This window comes from Macrobrachium nipponense, chromosome 46 (genome assembly GCF_015104395.2).
Source record: "Macrobrachium nipponense isolate FS-2020 chromosome 46, ASM1510439v2, whole genome shotgun sequence".
NCBI lineage: Eukaryota > Metazoa > Arthropoda > Malacostraca > Decapoda > Palaemonidae > Macrobrachium > Macrobrachium nipponense.
This window is the reverse complement of record NC_061106.1, coordinates 38557220-38579401: the sequence shown is the minus strand read 5'-3', so window position 1 is coordinate 38579401 and position 22182 is coordinate 38557220. Positions and strand designations below refer to the sequence as shown.

The 22182-nt window shown below is 37.0% G+C and overlaps 1 protein-coding gene across 1 annotated transcript in view; it reads left to right on the top strand.

Annotated features, from left to right (window-relative positions):
• Positions 1–1821: 1821 nt before the first annotated feature.
• The window catches only part of LOC135214922 (ATP-binding cassette sub-family G member 1-like), a 354258-nt gene continuing 333897 nt past the window's right edge, over positions 1822–22182 (top strand). Inside the window, exon 1 of the mRNA XM_064249394.1 lies at positions 1822–1940. The gene's annotated coding sequence lies outside the window, so the exon portion shown is untranslated. The remainder of the gene's footprint in view (positions 1941–22182) is intronic.

Sequence of the window (22182 nt, the reverse complement as noted above, 5' to 3'; positions counted from 1 at the left end):
GCATCATTGAACCTGCCTGGGACAAATACGCTAACTTAATCAATTCTTTCCGGGGTAAGGAATTATGCTATGCTGTGCAGCAATGCTGTGGGAGGGACAGTGGACCGTCCACAAGCCAGAATTTTAACAACCTGGTGCACAAAGTTTGGCTGGGATGCATTCCTGTAATTTAACAAGGCTACAAAAAACGTTTAGGTAGTGATTAACAGGGCTACAGAATACTTTATGCGATGATTAAAACAAGGCTACAGAAAATGTTAGCCAATGATTAACAAGGCTACAGAAAACTTTATGCAATGATTAAAACAGGGCTACAGAAAATGTTAGCCAATGATTAACAAGGCTACAGAAAACTATATGCAATGATTAAAACAGGGCTACAGAAAAAGTTAGCCAAATGAATTAACAGGCTACAAGAATTGTTGATAGCATTGCATTAACGGGGCTACAGAAATCCTTATTAGGCAATGACTTAACCATGGTCTGACAGAAAAACGTTTTTTTATAGGCCAACAATGATTAACAGGGTTACAGAAATCGTTAGTCAATGATTAACAAGGCTACAGAAAATGTTGGGGAATGATTAACAGGGCTACAGATATCGTTATAGGCAATGATTAACAAGGTTACAGAAAACGTTATAGGCAATGATTAACAAGGCTACAGAAAACGTTAAGCAATGATTAACAGGGCTACAGAAAACGTTATAGGCAATAATTAACATTGCCACAGAAAATGTTGGGCAATGATTAACAGGGCTACAGGAATCGTTATAGGCAATGATTAACAGGGCTACAACTGTTACGTATTTCTGACCATCCCGCTTCGGGCAATTTCAATACATGGAAAAAAAAAAAGCGTTTGGTTAGCCTACCAACGGAAATATACAGTAACTGCACCTAGATAATTATTTTCACGAAACTTAAACGTCATTTAGACCAGCCTAGGCCTAGGTATATAAGGTTGGTAATGCTTGCTTGCACAAGGGTTTACTCTACACCCACTGCTGTCGCGTTATAAAAACAAAGAAAGAACGCAATGCCGTTTTCAGTATCTTGTATTAACTATATTAAGCAGTGGGGTAATAATTCTTCAACCAACATAAACAACAATTAACCACAGTGAAACGTTGATACGTGGTATGCGGTATTACACGAATTTTTTTTTTTTTCTATAGGCAACGAAACGGATTTGCTACAACGACGATAGTAAATATATAACTGAGCTTTTAAAAAATTAACAACGTTCATCCTTAAATTGTAAAATGACACGGAAACAAACTCTTTAAGGCTATCATCTTTAAATAAAAGTAAGAATCAAGTTTAAATTGGAATTTCCACCTTTTTTTTTTAAACGTTGATCGTCGTTTGCACCACAGACAACTTTGACCCAAGTTTGGCGCCTTTGTCGTTGTCGGCCCAAACGTAAATAGTTATTTTTTCCTTTTGGATTTGGATTCTTGGACAGTGGTATGTGCAAAATATTCGCAGTTTCTTTGCATGTTCCAAAACCACATTTATTTTCTTGTAGATAAGGTCCACCCGAACAAACATTAACAAAATGATTATTAATTTCGTTAACAAAAAACCTAGAGTGAAGCCAAGTCGCCTACGTAGCCTAGGCTTTTAGCTTCAGGAATAGTACCTTCAACATGATTGGAAGATGGAAACTGTTGCAGTTAGAACTGTTTTTTCGGCCTTCAAAGACTAGGTACATTTAGGGTATGGGCCTCTGTAAACATCTTCCAATACCAGCAAGCAAGCAATCCGGTGATAATACGAAGTAAAACGGCAATCCAACCAAGAAACGCAGCTGCAATGTGCCAATGAAATAATCTGAAATAATCTGGGAATCGTCAATATTAAGTCTAGCCCATTCTGTTGTCAACGAGGCCTAAAGGCTTTTGACAGATTTAGGCCGATTTGAGACCTTGGTGCTAGGTAAGTAAATGTCGGGAAACATTTTCCTTGTGTAATATAAATATGGGTATTTGAATTTTTACATTAGACCATTTTTTATATAATATGAACTACTACTTTCCCACCGTTATCCCTACATTAAGGGGTCGGTTGCCTGATGCGCCTTCTCCGCTGCCTTCTATCAAAGGCATCATCCTCCACCAAAGATAGATAATATCAACAACCTAGTCTTTTAAAACATGGCGTAGCCTAACCAGTTTTTTGGGGCTAAACAAGTCAGGACTACACGGTATTTCGTATTTTACCACATTATTCAAACAAGCCACTCATTTTTGGGTTTAAGATATGGTGGCCAATAATGTTTCTCCAAATACAGGGATCTTATTGATCACTTTCCAGTAGTTTAGCTAAAATTTTGAGCTGTATTTTTGGTTGAATTATATTAAGTAAGTGCTGTTTAATTTACATTATCCCTACCCGTATTTTTAACCAATAAGGACGAACCCTTTTGTAAATGCGTGCTCTTCCATCACAAGACGAGCCGTCATAAAACTGTGTGGTTTATGTAATCGTGAGAGGTATGGATAGGCTGTAGATAGAGATTTGTAATAGGATCCCCAGTAATAAGCAAATAATTCGAACAGTCAAAAGCTTGCGGTCATCTTAGGATTTTGGTAACCGTTTCATTAGTTTTTCGTATATAAAAACAGCTCGTACATGAATAAAGTTTAGCAATGCAGTTTGATCCAGAACCGTATGGAAGTAGGTAAGAGGGATCATGTGAACATGGGGGCGTCGACAGTTTATAAATCCTGCCTTTTTTGGTAATTCATTTCTTTTCCAGGCAGTAAGGTTTTAGAGGAAACATTTGGCTACCAGATAGCTAAAGTCGAACATGAAAAAATATAGTTGGACAAGGGGAGCAAGTGTTATTGACATATATTTATGTTAGGTTTGCCAGCGAGGTTGAGGGAGACATTATGACAGGTGCTGTGACAGGCGAACACCTGTTGTACTAACCTTTACAGATGTGTTTGTTGACATGTGTTTAGATGGTCAGTGCTTAGCTGGCACCAATTCGGTATCAGGTATTCCGATTGGAATGTTTATCGCATTGAAAAATCCGATTAAATGAAGACACTGTATAATAAATTCATAGGTTTAATTTTCCAACTATATATATATATATATATTATATATATATATATATATATATATATATATATATTTATGTATATTATTTATTTATGCACATACACATGTATAAATAGGTGTGTGAGCATGCGTGTGTGCGAGTGAGGAAGTTATATATTCATCCTATTATTCAGGCTTGTAATAAATTACCCCTGAACTCTCTCTCTCTCTCTCTCTCTCTCTCTCTCTCTCTCTCTCTCTCTGACAGTAGCTTAACGCATTTAAATAGAACTGGTATATTATTCCAATAAGAGACACACTCAGACTTTTGATTGCATCTTGTTGCAGCGCAGAATTATAATGATGATAAATTTGGCGAACCTACAGCATCGTAAAGACTTTTGCAAGTGAATCGCGATAGAGATGATATTTAGGGAGGTTTAGTAAATAATGGCGTGGTAACAAATACTATACTAGGAAAGATGCAATTGACAGTTTTAAACACTTTGAAATTGTCTTTGTTTTCCCAGTCCCCAAAGATGAAAGATGTTTTTTTTTTTTTTTTTTTTTTTTTTTTTTTTTTTATAGTCCACTGATTGCCGTTGGAAGGGTAATGCCTCACTGCAGGCCCTATGGTAGATTCACATCAACCGTGCATTTGATGTCTAGGCCAGCCCCTTACTACGCTCCTGATTGGCTGTTGATAAGCCATCCACAAGGCTGGAAATTCTCAATCTCTCTCCAGAGTTCACATAGGCCGGATGTTATGTTCCACCTCTCCTGAGGGATACTTTCAAAAGACGTATTCCTCAAGAGAGGGATAACATACATCCAGCCTATGTGAACTCTCTCAGCCTTGTGATTGGCTTATCAACAGCTAATCAGGAGCGTCGTAAGGGACTGGCCTAGACATCAAATGCACGGTTGATGTGAATCTACTATAGCTGCAACCCCATTCATTCTTATTACTAATAGGGTATATACCTCCGTTCATCCTCTTTCTGCCATCCTACGTTCCGTCCTCTTTTAACAGCTTTTTCGACGACAGTTTCAATGCTGAACGACCTCATAAGTCCCAGCACTTGGTCTCTGGCCTTGATTTTATACTCCAATTCCAAATCATTAATTGTTTTACTGTGTTATTTTTTTTATATTTCATATCAGGACTCTCGGCAATGTTTTTTAATTCTTAATTTGTCTTCGAATTATAATTCACTCGTGTAGCATCACTAAAATTTTAGCAAAAAGGCTTTAGGTTTACTGAAAGGCAAAAGTATGTTAAACAAACAATATGGATTACGCGCATTTTGATACTGAATTCAAAATTGAACTGTGGATTGCATGTACATCCTTTGTGCATTAGTAAGCAATTTCATTCATAGTGCGAAAATTGTCGATGAAATTCTGGACAACTTGACAGAAAGCCTCTCAAGTTATTAGTTTAGAATAATGAATTGACTCTCTCTCTCTCTCTCTCTCTCTCTCTCTCTCTCTCTCTCTCTCTCTCTCTCTCTTCTCTCTCTCTCTCTCTCTCTATATATATATATATATATATATATATATATATATATATATAATATATATATATACATGTAATGTGTGTATAAGTAGATAGACTTTACATATGCATGTATGTAAATATTGCCAACATTGCGAATGGGTAACAACGTGTCATTCCATTGACCTTTCAGGAGACAATAGAGCTACAAATCTGTAGTCCATCTTTTATTTACTCGTTTTATACATTTCGTGATCAAGTTATTCATTTAGTCGCATGTCCTTTAAATAATATCAGCGTCGTTAAGTTCTTTGAGGCTGATTAAAATGAGCTGTGTGTGTATCCATCACTGAAGCTGCTATGTCCAAGGTTTAGAGAGTCATTGACAGCATAAAACTTTTGGCGAAGGCTAGGATAAATGCCAATTAGCAAATTCCCTTAACTCGCTTTTCAGTGAAGATGAAAGTTGAACCACTTTTTTTTTTTTCATTGTTTATCCACTATATTCTCCTTTTTTGCTTTCGTTTTTTTTTAAAGACATTAGAATACAGAGAATTTTTATCCCTTTGTTTGTTTGTTTGTTTGTATGGTGTTTTTACGTTGCATGGAACCAGTGGTCATTCAGCAACGGGACCAACGGCTTTACGTGACTTCCGAACCACGTCGAGAGTGAACTTTAAGAAATACACATCTCTCACTCCTCAATGGAATGGCCGAGAATCGAACCCGCGACCACCGAGGTAGGACGCTAATACCATACCAACCACGCCGCTGAGGCGCTTTTTATCCCTTTGCTAAAGATCGTAAGTCACCTAGAGGACCGAAGTCTGCCTCTTAACGAATCTCAATTTGTTATTCTAAATTTTTTGGAAGTAGCATCTTATCCCTGAGTTTGCTTCTGCCATCATGCACGCACGGACAAATATATCTATTTTGTCGGCAGTTTGCCACTGGCCTTCTGTACCTTGTGACATCTTTCAAAATGAAAGGGCCCAATCCAAGGCCACAAATGTCAAGCAGCAAAAAAAAATAAATAAGAAAAAAAAAAGAAAAAAAATGTTATTGTCTCTTGTACACGTTGTCACCAGGTGACCTCAAACTCAGATTCTCATGCTCTTCTGTTGTTATATATATATATATATATATATATATATATATATATATATATATACACACACACACATATACATACACAGTTACTTTAAATGAAGTTGAAAGCTTTAGATTATGTATTATCACTTTCCTTATGCAGTGATGTAGTTGTATGGAAGTAGGCTTAACCTGTAGTAGCCTTTCAAGCTGTACCTGGAAAGACATATTTTTGAAGTTTCCCATGTGATGAAACCAAAACGTACTCGCAGGGGGGGTGGGGGAGGGCGACGCTTATCTAGTCGGCAGCTTGATTATGCAACTGGTTTAACCAGCAATTGGAATAAGCTCGGGATGAACCCCGTCATTATGTTCTAAACACGTCACATCCTACCATGAGAGGATGTCCCGTGACTAAGTCTTTACGCCGTGGGATACCTACTTCAGATGCCAACTAGACTTCTCGTGTTGCCTATTGTTAGGAAAATGGATGCGTGAATGGCAAACTTCAACAGATGAAAGATTATATTATAGTAAGAACGTTTTACCCAAGAGTCTGAGCTTGCGAAATTGTTACACAACGTTATAATGATCTCAGATTAGGTGCCATTAGATAACACTATATATACAGCTTATTTCATCATCATTGCTTGTGAACGAACTTGGTGAGCAACTGGGAAATTTTGTGGGCATGCGTGCGAGCTTTTAGAGCTACAGGATACTGAAGAAAGTTATGTTACTGTCATGTTGGTAGTTCAAGAAAAAAGCGTTCCAGTTATACATATTTAACAAGAATGCGTATTTTTTTTATTATTATTAAAAGAGGTTCTACTCTTAACTCAAAGTTTATGAACTTTTGAGTCACTTCTGTCTGTAAGATTTCAGTGTGGTGAATGGATCACGAATTTAATTAGAAATTCACTATTCCGTTTGTTGCATCAGCTATTCCAAACGTCTCATTTGAATCTGCTAGCAGTTCCGGTACTTAGCATTCTATGGGAAGGAAGTTTTATTATAGTCTAAGGGAGCTAATTCTTGATCTTGTTTAATTGCTGTTTATTTCTTGGTTAAGCACACATGCTCACAAATCCCAAGGGCCCATAATGGTTCTGATTCCAGCGCGTCACACGATAGGAATTTGCTCCCTTGCCGTGTTGTTTCATCACTTCCCTTATTACTTCTCTTCGCATTGCTAGCTGGATCATGCTTGAAACAAATGTAGCACCTTCCTAGAGTAAAAATAAATGTTGCTGACCACATTGTAATACGGATAATGATAAGCTCTATGAGGTTGAATTCTGACAAAAGCCAGACTTTGTTAGGTAATCCAGGAATATAATCAGACGTCGCGATTCACTGTGCATTGGGGATGCTTTAATTGCCTTTTGTTATCATAGTTTTATGATTTGTTCGCTGAGGCCTGCTGTTGGGCAAACGTTCTTTTACATTTCAGTGCTATTTCTCGATTTTATTAGCCGCGTTTTCTGTCCTCTGTTTCATCTATGTTTCTTCAGTTATATTGTTCACTGTCAGTTACATTCTCTTCGCTTGATTTGGATATAACTGTAAACTATTCCCAAGCGAAGCCCAGAGACAGAATTATGAAGCAAAAGTCCACATTTAAACTCAGACTTTGTTCAGGTAGATAAAGATCTAGGCCTGGTGATTGGAATCCAGGACTAATGGAAAGAATCCAGACATGATGGATAGGGCTCAGAAATGACGGATGACATTTATAGGAATCTGTAGTCGGTAGACTGTATAAGCTTGTTTTTCTGTTCCCCTGCTGACCGAGTGGCTCAGATTGAGCCACTCCTTTACCCCGTATTCAGTCGGTTATATTTATCTTCGTTTGGAGTATCTGGCAGACTTATCGCGTATGAAGATTTCGTGTGTTACCTCATAATGCTTGGGGAATTCAGGAAAGTAGATTAGCGAACCGAATCGCAAAAAAAAAGCTGATATCCTTGGGTTACCATGCATGCATTTCACGAACGTTAGTGTAAGAATGAGAGAGAGAGAGAGAGAGTAGCCTTTTTCTTATGGTAATTGGACAGGAATCCTGTTATCAGGTACTGTTCAGAAAAGGAAGTGCCTGAGTAATGAAATTTTGTTGCTGTATAGATAATTATTTTAAGGTCAGAACCATGGGGTTAGGTATTTCTCTCTCTCTCTCTCTCTCTCTCTTTCTCTCTCTCTCTAATTACAATACAAGTTTGCGAACAGATGTGGTCGATTTTTCCCTATTTTTAATCGTTATTTTTGACTGAGCTGGCCTTTAGCCAGCACGGGCTCTTGCACATAGAGCAACCCAGGACTATAATTTTTAATCGTTATCCGAATAAGATTAATTTCTCCCCCACTCTGCACTGTCGAAACTCAGATTTACCCAAAGACATTGTTGAATGAATACGGGTACTTGAAATGAGGATAAAATTTTTGACAGTTCCACACTAACATTGCTGTTGATGGAAAAGAAGCCGAGAAAAGTAGCCTCTTCCGGTATTTAGAAAAAGATGGCTACTTTTTGTTTCTAATTTAGAAACAGACTTTGCTCCTATAGGTTATCATCAATAAAATATCATTGTATTTGCTAGGTTAAGTGTTTTATGTGATAATTCCCCCAGCGCCTGCGCCCTCTCTCTCTCTCTCTCTCTCTCTCTCTCTCTCTCTCTCTCTCTCTCTCTCTCTCTCTCTCTCGTGGAGAAAGTATTCTAAAGATAAAAATAAAAGTAAGAAAAAAAAAAACAGAAAAGCTCGCTTAAGATCAAAAGGCCGCCATCACTCAAGCGAGTCAAAAGGAGATTCCAAAGAACACCATAATAGCCTTGAGCTTTATCAGAGGAAGGGGGGAGGGGGGGATGGGTGGCAGGAGGGAGGGAGGAAAGTGGGGTTGGAGAGGAGGAGGAGGGGACAGGAGATAACAGTCGAAGCATACCATTGTAAACCGTCGACGCCCCGACTTCATGTGTATTCTAGGGAAGAGCATCTATTTTTACATCTAATTGTGAATAGGTGTCGTTTGCTTAAGTAACTGAGGAGGTCGCGGGCTCCATACGTGATGATGGTAATGACAAAACTGATATAGATGTAAAGGCTGAAGGTACGGGGGGAATAAAAGCATAAAATCCAAGATGGCTGTCTGGCAACGCCGGTCCGAATACACAATGCAGGAATGCATTGTTGCAACTTCAGTAAGGGGATCACGTTGCATTGCAATCACGCGATCGTTATCACGAGTCCTTGCTGTTGTCTGCAGCGAGCGAGAAGAGAGAAAGGCCAGGGAGTAGAGGACAACCCACATTCCCGAACGGCGTCATTATAGTAATTCCGTTGAGTGAAGTGAAGGTACCTGATAATGAATAGGCAAAGTCCCAGAAAGCTGTGGTGGTGGTGTTGATAGCACCGATATAATAGCCCGCCAGTCCGGCTGTTGTTTGATTTGGTCCCCCTTCAAAAAAGTTGGTGCTGGGGTTACTGGGATCGTTGGCTGCATGAGCAGCTTCTGTATTTGGTAGCTCTTCTCTTGCCCAGCTGGATAGAGAGGGACAGACACACGGCCGAAAAATAGGATGAAACTTGCCTTTTCTTTAAAAGAAGTTTACCTTAGCTTCATTTGATATCTCTTGTCTTTACATTATTGATATGTGAAGTCTGTGACTCAATGGTTATTTCACTGAGTTACGTGGTATACCACTTAATTCCTGATAGTAAATGCATGTGATTATGCTTTTTTTTCCCTTATTGCATGGTTACTACCAATACAGAAGAGAATGATGAAGTAAGAAAATCGTACGAAGATTTACAGAAATAAGAATGTTCTTAATTATATGCTGCATTATTGCTCTTTAGGTAGATTATGAAAGTTTTTCTCTTCTTGTTTCATCATTGTCCCCACTTAATTTTTTTTGCGTGTTTCGCTTGCATTGTAGACTTACTAAAATTTTATATGATATTTGGCCATGTTTTGTATGGTGTTTTTACGTTGCACGGAACCAGTGGTTATTCAGCAACGGGACCAACGGCTTTATGTGACTTCCGAACCACGTCGAGAGTGAACTTCTATCACCAGAAATACACATCTCTGACTCCTCAATGGAATGCCCGAAAATCGAACTCGCTGCCACCGAGGTGCCAGGCCAAGACCATACCGATCACGCCACGGAGGCGCTTATTTGGCCATGTGCTAAGCCTAATATAGTGATCAGTTTAGTTCATTTCATTTTTTTCTTGCCTCTCGAGGGTCAAATTAAGCTAAAGTCAGGAAGAAGAGAAGTGAATCGTGTCTGTGACTTGATGACAGCTTCCCTTTAAAGGTGCGTTCACACGGTCGAACAATGCCCGACGGACAAACATTGTTGCCATATCAAAGGCGAAGCAGGATGACGTCAAAAGCGTTGAAACGAGGAAAGTAGATCTGGCAACAAACTGTGGTACCAGTTGAAGTTGTATATCACTGTTCTTACTCTGCTCACAAGGCAAACTCTGGTAAGCAATTATTAATTGGTAACAATGTTTGTCCGTCGGACGTTGTTCGACCGTGTGAACGCACCTCTAGGAACGAATCGTCAATTGAATGAGTTGGGTACATAGGTAAGGAAGGCATTTTCAGAATTTAGTTGCAAAAGAAAACTGAAGCGGTAATTTTGACCATAATACAATGTAACCTTTATGCAAAAGGGACGACGACATAATTGAAGAGGTGCCACATATTCTAGCCAATGCACAGAAAGGAATTTAGGTCTGAATATGGAATTTAGGTCTGAATTTAGTAGCAGGTTAAAATGAAACGTAGAGGCGATAATATGACACTATTAGTCAAGATCTGAATGTAATGGTATAGGTTAGAATATGGAAGAAAAGAAGACGGGGGCGATCATAAAAAAATTTAAAGTTGAATTTGCATCATAGGGAGAAAAGGGATCAAAGAGGCAATCAAATGATATGACGCAATCAAGTGATATGACGCAGCCAGACAAAAAGCTGTAATTCAGTCAGAATAAAGAAAGGCGATTGTATTATACAGCTTTAGTAAATTCACATCAACCGTGCATTTGATGTCTAGGCCCGTCCCTTACGACGCTCCTGATTGACTGTTGATAAGCCCATGACAGTGCTGGGCAGGATGTATGTTCTACCTATCCTGAGGGATACTTTTGAAAGACGTATCCCTCAAGAGAGGTGTAACATACATCCTGCTTACGTGAACACTCTCGAGAGAGTGAGAGTTTCCAGCCCTGTCATTGGCTTATCAACAACCAGTCAGGAGCGTCGTAAGGGACTGGCCTAGACATCAAATGCAAGGTTGATATGAATTTACTATAGTAAAAGACCAATTGATAAAGCTTATCGTAAGGTGCAACCTAACAAGGTCTGAATTGAAGGAAAGTGATATGACAAGATGGAAAAAAAATGATTAAGCTCTCAAAGAGAACATGGCTAAGGAGAGACTTTTAACGTTCGTTACCAAGTTCTGTTTAGGGATTGTCACGGCAAGAAGACATATTTTGTTTTGGTTGTCGCAAAAATACAAGCTGTTTGATGGAGAGAGAGAAAAAGGAAATAGTTCTTGGAAGAACTGAACTAATGGTTTTTATACAGATGTTAGTGTACAAGATGAATGCAGTCGCAGTGTACAAGATTAATCTATTTAGGTATTGTTATTCTCAGACAATGGTTGGTGGGGCTATATTTTCTCCCTCTTTGTGTCCAGCTATTTTGATCTCTCACTTTATATTCAGTGTGTGTTGTAACTTTCATTGTACTATGATGCTAATGGTGATACTTGATTGTGAAAAATGCTCCACTCAAAGAGCTTTTCATTTATTCTCCAAAAACAGCAAGCATTACCTCTGAAGTGCCGGCTTGATACCTTAAAACATATATACGTAAAGGCGTTCTTCGGTCACTCCATAGCAGCAGCGTTTGAGTACGCATGCGGAATTCGTTCGTTCTATACGATTTCGTTTATTAACGTAAATTCGTTAGTGATTTCGTTGTAGTACTACTTTATCGTGTTGTGTGAGAACTTTACTACATAACTTAATTACGTACAGCATACGTAGTCATGGGTCCCAAGAAAGTTGCTGAAGTTCACGGAAAGAAGAGGATGCTTTCTATGGAGACGAAGATGGAGATCATTAAAAAATATGAAGCTGGCATGCGGTTGAGTGTGATCGCTAAGGAATACGGCCGAAATCTGTCGACGATAGGCACCATCCTTAAGCAGAAGGAAGCCATCAAAGCAGCTACACCTTCCAAGGGCATGACTATTTTGTCTAACAAGAGGAGCCACGTGCACGACGAGATGGAGGGCCTGCTTCTTGTCTGGATAAAAGACAAAGAAATCGCTGGCGATACAATAACCGAGACGGCAATCTCAAACAAGGCCAGCGCTATTTTCGGCAATTTGATTGCCCAGGCCGAAGACGACGGAGGAGAAGGGACATCGATGCCAACCCCAGACTTCAAGGCTTCTCATGGGTGGTTTGAAAAATTCTGGAAACGGACTGGCATCCATTCGGTGGTGCAGCATGAGGAGGCGGCCAGCTCGGACACGAAAGCGGCCGAAGCCTTTATTAAGATGTTCAACGAGATGACGATCAACGAAGGCTACAGTTCTCAGCAAGTCTTCAACTGTGATGAGACTGACCTTTTTTGGAAAAAAATGCCTCGTCGGACGTACACCACGGAGGAAGAGAAGAAGCTTCCCAGGCATAAGCCTATGAGAGACAGGCTTACGCTTACACTTTGTTCGAACGCCAGTGGGGATTGCAAGGTGAAGCCCCTACTTGACTATCATTCGGAGACTCCTCGAGCCTTCAAGGCCCACAAAATGCTAAAGGAGAAGCTTCCAGTGATGTGGAGGGCTAATGCAAAAGCCTGGGTAATGAGACTTGTTCACCGAGTGGGTAAATCTGTGTTTTGGCCTGACAGTGAAGAAATTCTTGGAAGAGAAGCGCCTCCCTCTGAAATTTCTGCTGTTGTTGGACAATGCCCCTGCTCACCCTCCTGGCCTCGAGGAAGATATCCTAGCTGAGTATTCTTTTATAAAGGTTCTTTATCTTCCGCCTAACACCACCCCTCTCTTCCAGCCCATGGACCAGCAAGTGATATCGAACTTCAAGAAGCTGTATACGAAACATCTTTTCAAGAGATGTTTCGACATCAATACCACAAACCTCACCTTGTGTGAATTTTGGAAGGAGCATTTTGATATCGTGATATGCATCCGACTCATCGATCAAGCTTGGCAGGAGGTTTCGAGGCGAACCTTGAATTCTTCGTGGAGGAAACTCTGGCCTGATGCCGTATCTGCCCGAGACTTCGAGGGATTCGACATGGGCGAAGCTGGTGCAGATTCAGAAACAGTTGATGATCCTGAAACTGTTTCGCAACCCGATCTTGACGAGATCATTGCACTCGGCAAGTCCATGGGGCTGGTTGTCGATGAGGACGACATCAATGACCTTCTCGAGAAGCACCAAGAGGAGCTTACGACGGAGGACCTGAAGGAGTTGGAGGCCATGCAACATAACGTCATTCAAGAAGAGTTCTCTAGCAGCGGCGAGGAGGAGGACGACCCTATGACAACGGCAGAAATTAAGGATGCTCTAGCTGCTTTTCATTAGGTGCAATCATTTGTAGAAAAGAGACACCCCGAAAAGGCTTACACAAGTCGTATGCTTGCGCAGTTCGATGACGTTTGCCTGAGTCGTTTCAGGAACATTGTCAAAAGCAGGCAGAAGCAATCTACCTTGGATAGTTATTTTTTAAAGAGGCCTTTAGTAGGAGCAAGCAAACAGGAAGATCCAAGGGATACTACGAAAAAACAGAAAGTTGAAAGTAGTGAAGAAATTGAAATTTTGCAAAAAAAAAAAAAAAAAAAAAAAAAAAAAATATATATATATATAAAAAGTTTTTAAAAAATGTCGAAATAAAAAAAAGACAAAAAGGAAAGAAATCTAATTTCAATTTTTTTGTAAAGTTAAGTGTTACAGTTTTGTGCGATTTGTTAGTGTTTCGTAAAGTTTAGTCTTTAAGTTTCCTGACATTTTTTAATGTGTTTCGTAAAGTTAAGTGTACGTAAGTACAAATTTTCTGCCGTTTTTCCTCCTCCTCTGTCGCCACTTTCGGAGATAGCCTCACTCGAAAAGTAAGGTTCACTACATACGTACGTATGTACATACAGTATTTCTTGTATACCATGTACACTAATACACTTTATTACAGGTACTATATAGTACATATAGTAGTGCGTATTAAGTTAGGTATTGAATGGTCCAAATTGTTGTATTTCATTGTTTATTGGTCAATTTAGCTTTATTATAAAATTTACTGCGGTGTTTTTGTAGGGCTTGGAATGAATTAGGCAATTTACATGTAAAATGCGGTTCAAGATACGAAAAGCTCAGGTTACGAAGGCTGCCTCGGAACGGATTAATTCGTATCCTGAGGTACCACTATATATATATATATATATATATATATTATATATATATATATATATATATATATATATATATATATATATATATATATATAAGCGAAATTCCACAGGAAAATGATAGTCAGAAATCCAAGCGCTTTCGTCTTTACTCAGACATTGTCAAGGAGTTAATGAGGTACAATTGGAGAGAAAGGTCTCAGGTACAACACAAGTTCAAGAATACCAGATGGTTAATTGTCAATAGGGTAAAAATTAAAAGAGATAATCCAGGATTATCGGATATCACATGGTCACAAACCTAAACAGATTGACCCTAACCGAAATTACAAAGTTTCTTTAGAGTCCAAAACATGTCCTTAGCAATATTTACATGGAATTTTTTTGAGACAAAACTCTTACCAAGAATTTTGCCCCAAAAAGTTATTTGGTTTAGATATGTGGATGATATCTTCTGTATTTGGCCAGTTCGCGAAAATCTCCAGGAATTCCTTAATAATCTCAATAATTTAGTCACTTCTATAAAATTTACCGTAGAGGAAGAAAGAAATTGTAATTTGAATTTTCTTGATGTAACTGTCCATAGAAATGATAGAAATTTCACCTTTTCAGTCTTTCGAAAATCAACTAACATTGCCTCCTTTGTTCATTACTACTCCAATCATCATCAAAATGTTAAATTCTCTGTTTTTTCTGGGATGTTTCTAAGGGCTTTACGTGTCTGTAGCCTGCAGTTTATTGACGCTGAAATTAAAACTATTTATGATATTGCAATGAAACTTAAATACCCAAGGACTTTTGTAGATGTGGCATGGAAAAGAGCTAGAAAAACATTTTATTCAACTAATGACAAACTTAAATTTAGTAAGAATAACATTCTAAAATTACCCTATGATGAAAGGTTTTTAGATATTCCTAGAATTTTAAAGCTTTTTAACATAAATGTTGTTTTCAGTAACATTAATGTCAAGAGTTTAATAATCAAAAATTCTCCTGAAGATCTTCCAGGCTGCATATATGAAATTCCTTGCAAAAAGTGTGATAAAGTCTATTACGGACAAACCGGTAAATCTCTTTCACAACGTCTCAAATAGCATCAGTATTCTGTGAGAACTGGGCAAATATCGAATGCATTATTCGTACATATGAGATTTAGACCATCCTATTAACTGGAGTCAAGCAAGAGCCTTAATCCCATGTAATGACACAGTTAAAAGGAATATCATTGAATCTTGTTTCATCAAGTCAAATAATAGAAATGTTCTAAATTTAAGTCTTGGTTTATTTAAAGTTGATGCTCTCATAATGAAAAAAGTTGTAGATAAATATAAGCAACAAAATTAATATATTCAGTTTTTACATGTTTTGGACTGTAAAGAAACTGTAATTTCGGTTAGGGTCAATTTGTTTAGGTATGTGACCGTGTGATATCCGATAATCCTGGATTATCTCTCTTAATTTTTTTATCCTTTTGACAATTAACCATCTGGTATTCCTTGATCTTGTGTGTACTGAGACCTTTCTCTCCAATTGTACCTCATTAACTCCTTGACAATGTCTGAGTAAAGACGAAAGCACTTGGATTTCTGACTATCATTTTCCTGTGGATTTCGCTTATTTATGAAGTCACGTGCATCTACTGTGATTTTTTAAGCACACACACACACACACACACACACACACACACACACACACACACACACATATATATATATATATATATATATATATATATATATATATATATATGTATATATATATATATATATATATATATATATATATATATATATATATATATATTATATACATATATATACACACACACACACACAATATATATATATATATATATATATATATATATATATATATATATATGTTATATCACTTTTTAAAATTCTTGTTTGCACACTTTAAAGGTTATGAAATGCAACGTTATCATTTTTATGGGGATATCAGTTTTTACCATGGTTTTAAAATCATTACTTTATTTTATTTGTTTAATTTATTATTCATCGCCATAAATAGTCATCTCAAACCAAATTCATTATAGCGCTGAATAATCCCTTGGATTCCAGTGCTTGGCTTCCAGCCTAAAATCTCATATTTCATTCCTAATACCAAATACGACAAACTCTGTTTCAGTGGTTAAATATTTCTTATGAATTACTTAGAACGTAGTTAATGGAACAGTTGGGATTTTCTTTAGTACAGTGTTTCTGAAACGTTCTTGTGCAGCGGATCCCTTTTATTAGAATGACTCGTGTAGCGGACCCCTTATCATGATAATTTCTCTCTTGGGTTTAAAAATGTTTTCAGGGTATAATATATACTACTAAAATTGCTACTGAATTATTATTAATGGCTTATCTTCAACATGAATGCTTACATTTTACTTAAAATAACTTTCACAACATTAATAAATTTGTAATTTTGCACACAAAGTTTAGTGAACTTAGCAGCAACGCTTCCTTCTCATATTATCATGAGGACCCCTTGGAACATTCCACGACCCCCTGGGAGTCCGCGGACCACACTTTGAGAAACACTGGTTTAGTAGCTGTATTACTAAGGGAGTTTAGAAACACATGTCGCAGCCAAAGGAGATGAAGGGAGGCACTTGTATTTATTGTAAAAGGGGGAGTTGTTGTTGTTGTTGACAATGAGGTGCAACGGAATAGAGACGAGAGTTGGTGTTCAGTTGAGGTCGAACGTGATATATATATATATATATATATATAGATATATATATATATATATATAATATCTATATATATATATATATATATATATATATATAGATATATATATATATATATATATATATATATATATATATATATATATATATATATATACGTATGTATGTGTGTATTTATCAATCCGGTGGGGAGCTAGAAAAGAATATTTATCATAAGACAAAAATGTTGATAAATAAAACCGGATCCACTAGCAAAAAAATTAAACATCATTCCTAGTTCAGGTAAACAAGGCACAAACATACTATTTCGCACTGCTAATTTTATTGTATATTTCATTATACTGGGGATAGTAAAATAAAATGTAAATACCTATAAGTAAACACGTTTTACTAACTAATTTTGTGGGTTTCCTTTTAAATAGTTTTCAGTAATAACAATTAATAATATAAAAAATAAAAATAAAAATAAGATACCCCGATGACAATTCAAAATAACGATGTGCCTTGCACGAAATTAGCAGGTATCGATCTCCATCTACCCGATTTGCTTTGAAGAAACTAAGGTTATGCATTTTTATTTTATCACTTTTTTACATAACCATTTACATTAAAAGGAGAAATTTCAGCAAAATAGCGCGTTGCCTATTATTTATTACTTCTAATCAAACATAGTAATGCTGTTAATGTATTAGGCTAAAAACTTGCAAACATTGTGATATAGTTCTGTGTCCCTTCCATTTGACGAGACCTTCGTCTCAAGGGTAACAAAGAAAACGTTATTTTTACTACCAAACCGATTTGAGGGAGACTGGTCAATTGTCACAAAATTATTTAGTACTGTACATTAATCCAAAGGAAGAGCTCCACACGGAGATGATGCTTATTAAACACGCCCCGACAATACTAGAGGATGTTTATATAAAATTCCATGTAAGTCTTGTGACAAATTTTACATGGGCCAAACGGGTAAAGGACTGAAAAAGAGTATAGAACAACATAAATAGACAGTAGAGATGTCTGGAAATAGGATTATCATATTTGCAAGAACAGTAGAGGGGCAACACTGCTTATGAGATTTCCATACCCGCCTCCCTGACACCTGCCTCAGATGTGTATTTGTAGTCTGTATAATATATATAGATATATATATATATATAAACTAATTTTATAGATTTTATATAATATATAATATATATATATATAATATTTTACTATAAGAATTTACTATATAATATATGTATATATATATATATATATATATTATATATATATATTATATATTTTTATATATATATATATATATATAGTATATATATATATATATATATATATATATATATATATATATATATATATATATATATATATATATATATATATATACACACATGATTTTTAATCTCTTTAGCACGTGATTCATTTATCACACATCCACAGGTGAAAAATAAGAGACGGGATATAGGTCCAGACCGGTTTCAACTTTATTTCCAAGCCATTGACGAAGGACTGATTCATAGTATTAGAAGTTACGAATATATTTACTACAGAGACAGAACTGACGAACATACACACAACCGTTTGAAACTGAAGATCCTCCCACAGACAGGTGCTAAATCAGCAGTGGCTTTCAAAACTCATTTGGCTAAAATTCACAATATACACTCGAGGAGCACTACCAATAAATGTTGGGTACGAGACTACAAATCCACATCTGACAGGTGTCAGGGAGGCGGGTATGGAAATCTCATAAGCAGTGTTGCCCCTTTACTGTTCTTGCAAATATGATAATCCTATTTCCAGACATCTCTACTGTCTATTTATGTTGTTCTATACTCTTTTCCAGTCCTTTACCCGTTTGGCCCATGTAAAATTTGTCACAAGACTTACATGGAATTGGGAGATCTAGGGTACTTATCCGCGGCGGCCTTGACTATGGCAGTTGCGGTTTTTCTATGCAGTTTTACATACTGAACAAGAATTTTAAGTAATATTTATTCGGACGACTGTAATTAACGGCCCCGGGGCCAGTACTAAACACGGCGAAATACATTGGACGCCCCAATCCCTAGTGGATGTCGTATCCACGGTTACGTTCCTTGCAGTCCGTGCGGACTGCTTCTGTATAAATACCGTGGAATTTTATATACACATCCTTTTGTATTGTCGGGGCGTGTTTAATAAACATCATCTCCGTGTGGAGCTCTTCCTTTGGATTAATGTACAGTAAATAATTTTGTGACAATTGACCAGTCTCCCTCAAATCGTTTGGAGTAGAAATAACGTTTTCTTTGTTACCCTTGAGACGAAGGTCTCGTCAAATGGAAGGGACACTGAACTATATCACAATGTTTGCAAGTTTTTAGCCTAATAAATTAACAGCATTGCTATGTTTGATTAGAAGTAATAAATGATAGGTAACGCGCTATTTTGCTGAAATTTCTCCTTTTAATGTAAATGGTTATGTAAAAAAGTTATAAAATAAAAATGCATAACCTTAGTTTCTTCAAAGCAAATCGGGTAGATGGAGATCGATACCTGCTAATTTCGTGCAAGGCACATCGTTATTTTGAATTGTGTTTTTCATCGGGTATCTTAATTTTATTTTTATTATTATTATTGTTATCACTGAAAAAGATTTAAAAGGAAACCCACAAAATTAGTGTGTAAAACGTGTTTACTTATAGCTAAGTATTTACATTTTATTTTACTACCTATCCCCAGTATAATAAAATATATAATAAAATTAGCAGTGCGAAATAGTATCTTACGTGCCTTGTTTACCTCAAGTAGGAATGATGTTTAATTTTTTTTTTGCTAGTGGATCCGGTTTTGTTTATCCATGTGTAATGATGGAAATCATTCATTTAGCATTTATGACAGTACTCATGGAAATTGGTGGACTGGAAAACCGAATTTTTTTTCATCTTATCAAGATGTTAAGTTAGCCACTCGAAGTTGAGATTGTCTATGATCGAGGGTATGTACGTAAGTACATACCCTCTGTTCGAGACGAGTACAGCAACGTTGAGGGGAAACGAATGTATCTCCCCTTATATTCATTTGAAATTACTTATTTCTCCCTTGTAAAAGGTATGCACTTGTCGTAGTTTATAATGTATATGTTGCCATAACATTTGGTAGTGCTTCTTTATACTTTTACTTTGATATAACTACCAATTGCCAAGAATTGTAATGGTACTGTTACGTAAGTTGCACCATGTTGAGCTTGCAGTTTGTTGCAATTGTACCATCAATTAAATGTAGGCTAAGATGTTAATTAGTCTTCCATATGTTTATAAAAATGTCAGTTCTAGAGTAAATTCCACCCATGTTATGCATATAAAGTCAGGCTAACTGCGATGTGTAACAGAAAGTTAGGCATGAGTAACATAGCCTAAAGGCCTAACGACTGCATGCTCTTTGGCACGAGATTGCCATCCTAAATGAACTGTTTGTATTACAGGGAACCAGTATAGGGGTCTGTGTAAGAACCAGTATAGGGTCCAATGTAAGAACCAGTATAAGAATCGGTGTTGGTTCTAACTGGTATTGAAGGAGTACAGCTAGGAAATAAAAGCTGCTTTTACAAAATGTATCCACCTATTGTTAAGAAGAAATATTAAAAAAACCCGGGAGCCAGCCTTTCCCTCAACCCTTATTACAACAATGAAGATTCGACCGTCTCCGACGTCAAGTACCAGTTCCAGCTAAGAATAGGCCAAGAAGTATAGTAGCCTAGGCCTATGAGGTACCTTTATATTAGCCTATGGTCTGAATCGTTATGTATAGGCTAGTCTGAGTTAATTGTCCTAAAATGTATGGTAGCCTCCGAATGTTTAAGTCAGGACAATTAACAAATCAATACTGTATACATATGCAGTATAGTAAATACATGAGTCATAAGAATATAATATTTAAAGAGATTTATACTATTACATATGGTGACAGCGGTGTAGGATGTATTTATCTGTTATAGGTAGGTATATCCAACCTCACGTCCTAAAGTTGGTCATGAAACCCTTATTTCTGTACTTATTTTCAGGTATATAGCCTAACCCTTTGTGAGCATGCTATGTCACTCTTGCTTAGGTACTGTTAGCCTATTGTATTGTAGCCTATGTTGATTATTTTACCTGTGTTCCTTGTATAACATAGCCTGCAAAATGGAGGGTGATGTAGAGAGAGAAGACTTTTATGATAATTTGTTGTCTGCCATGGATACTCAGGGTGGTAAAATGCAACAGTTGTGTGATCAGCTTATTGACATGAAAAGGGAAATAGCTAATTTATCAAACTCTGCACCTGTCACTTCCACACCATCCAATCCTAACAGGGCTAATAGTTCAGACATTAACCCATTTGTCACATTAGACAGAGCAGACATAGCAGTGACACCACACAGTAACCCAGCTTCACTATTGACAAACAATTTATCAAATAATACACAGCCATTAATGCCCAGTAATCCATTTCAGGGAAGTAACACAGTCAATAACCCCTTCGTTCCAGTAGGTAACCTGAATAACCCTATTGATAATCATGCTAAGGGATTTGTATTGAAACCTAAGGATATTTTGATGTTGAAATTGTCAGAATTACAAGGTGTTGGAACTGATAACAGACTTGCTAGATTTTTTAGTCAAGTAGAATTCTGTTTCTGCAGATACTGATAGAATCCAAGTAGCACTTACCAGAGTGGAACAAGAAATTGCAACTCTATTAACTGCTGAAATGGTAAAAAAGGGAAATAACATATCTTGGAGTCAGTTTAAGGACATACTGAATCACCACTTTGCGTTGTTCAGCCAATATTACACAGGCTTGGCAGGAAATTGAGATGGAACGTTACAGTATAGACGAAGCCCCTAGAGCATTTGTTAACAGAATGAAATGTAAATTGTCTGCTTTTGAAATGAAATTTCCTAAGGATTCCCTTCCCAAAGCTGACAGTCTTGTGAAAAAGAAACTGTATAGAGGACTTAGCAGTACATCCCAGGAAAGACTCAAGGATTTCCTGGATGATAGGATACCCTTAGAAAGATTCATTGAATTTGTGGAATATGAGTACTGTCATAAATGCTAAATGAATGATTTCCATCATTACACATGTAATACACACAATATTACATGGATAGGTATTATAACTTAATTTAGTGTTCCCTTTTATTCATTTTCTTTACTTCGTCCGTCTATCTTGATAGGTACCCGTTTTCCTTTCGTCAAAGGCGTTACTTCGTTGGTCAGGCACCAATGCTTAAATATCCAAGCTAGACTATGGCTGTCAGATTTATTCTTCAGCTTGTCAAACCAGGCTGAAGGAACTAGATGTTGTACACAATATGGGGCTGAATATGCTCAGGGGCTTTTAGAACTTCGCCTGTAGAAAGCATAT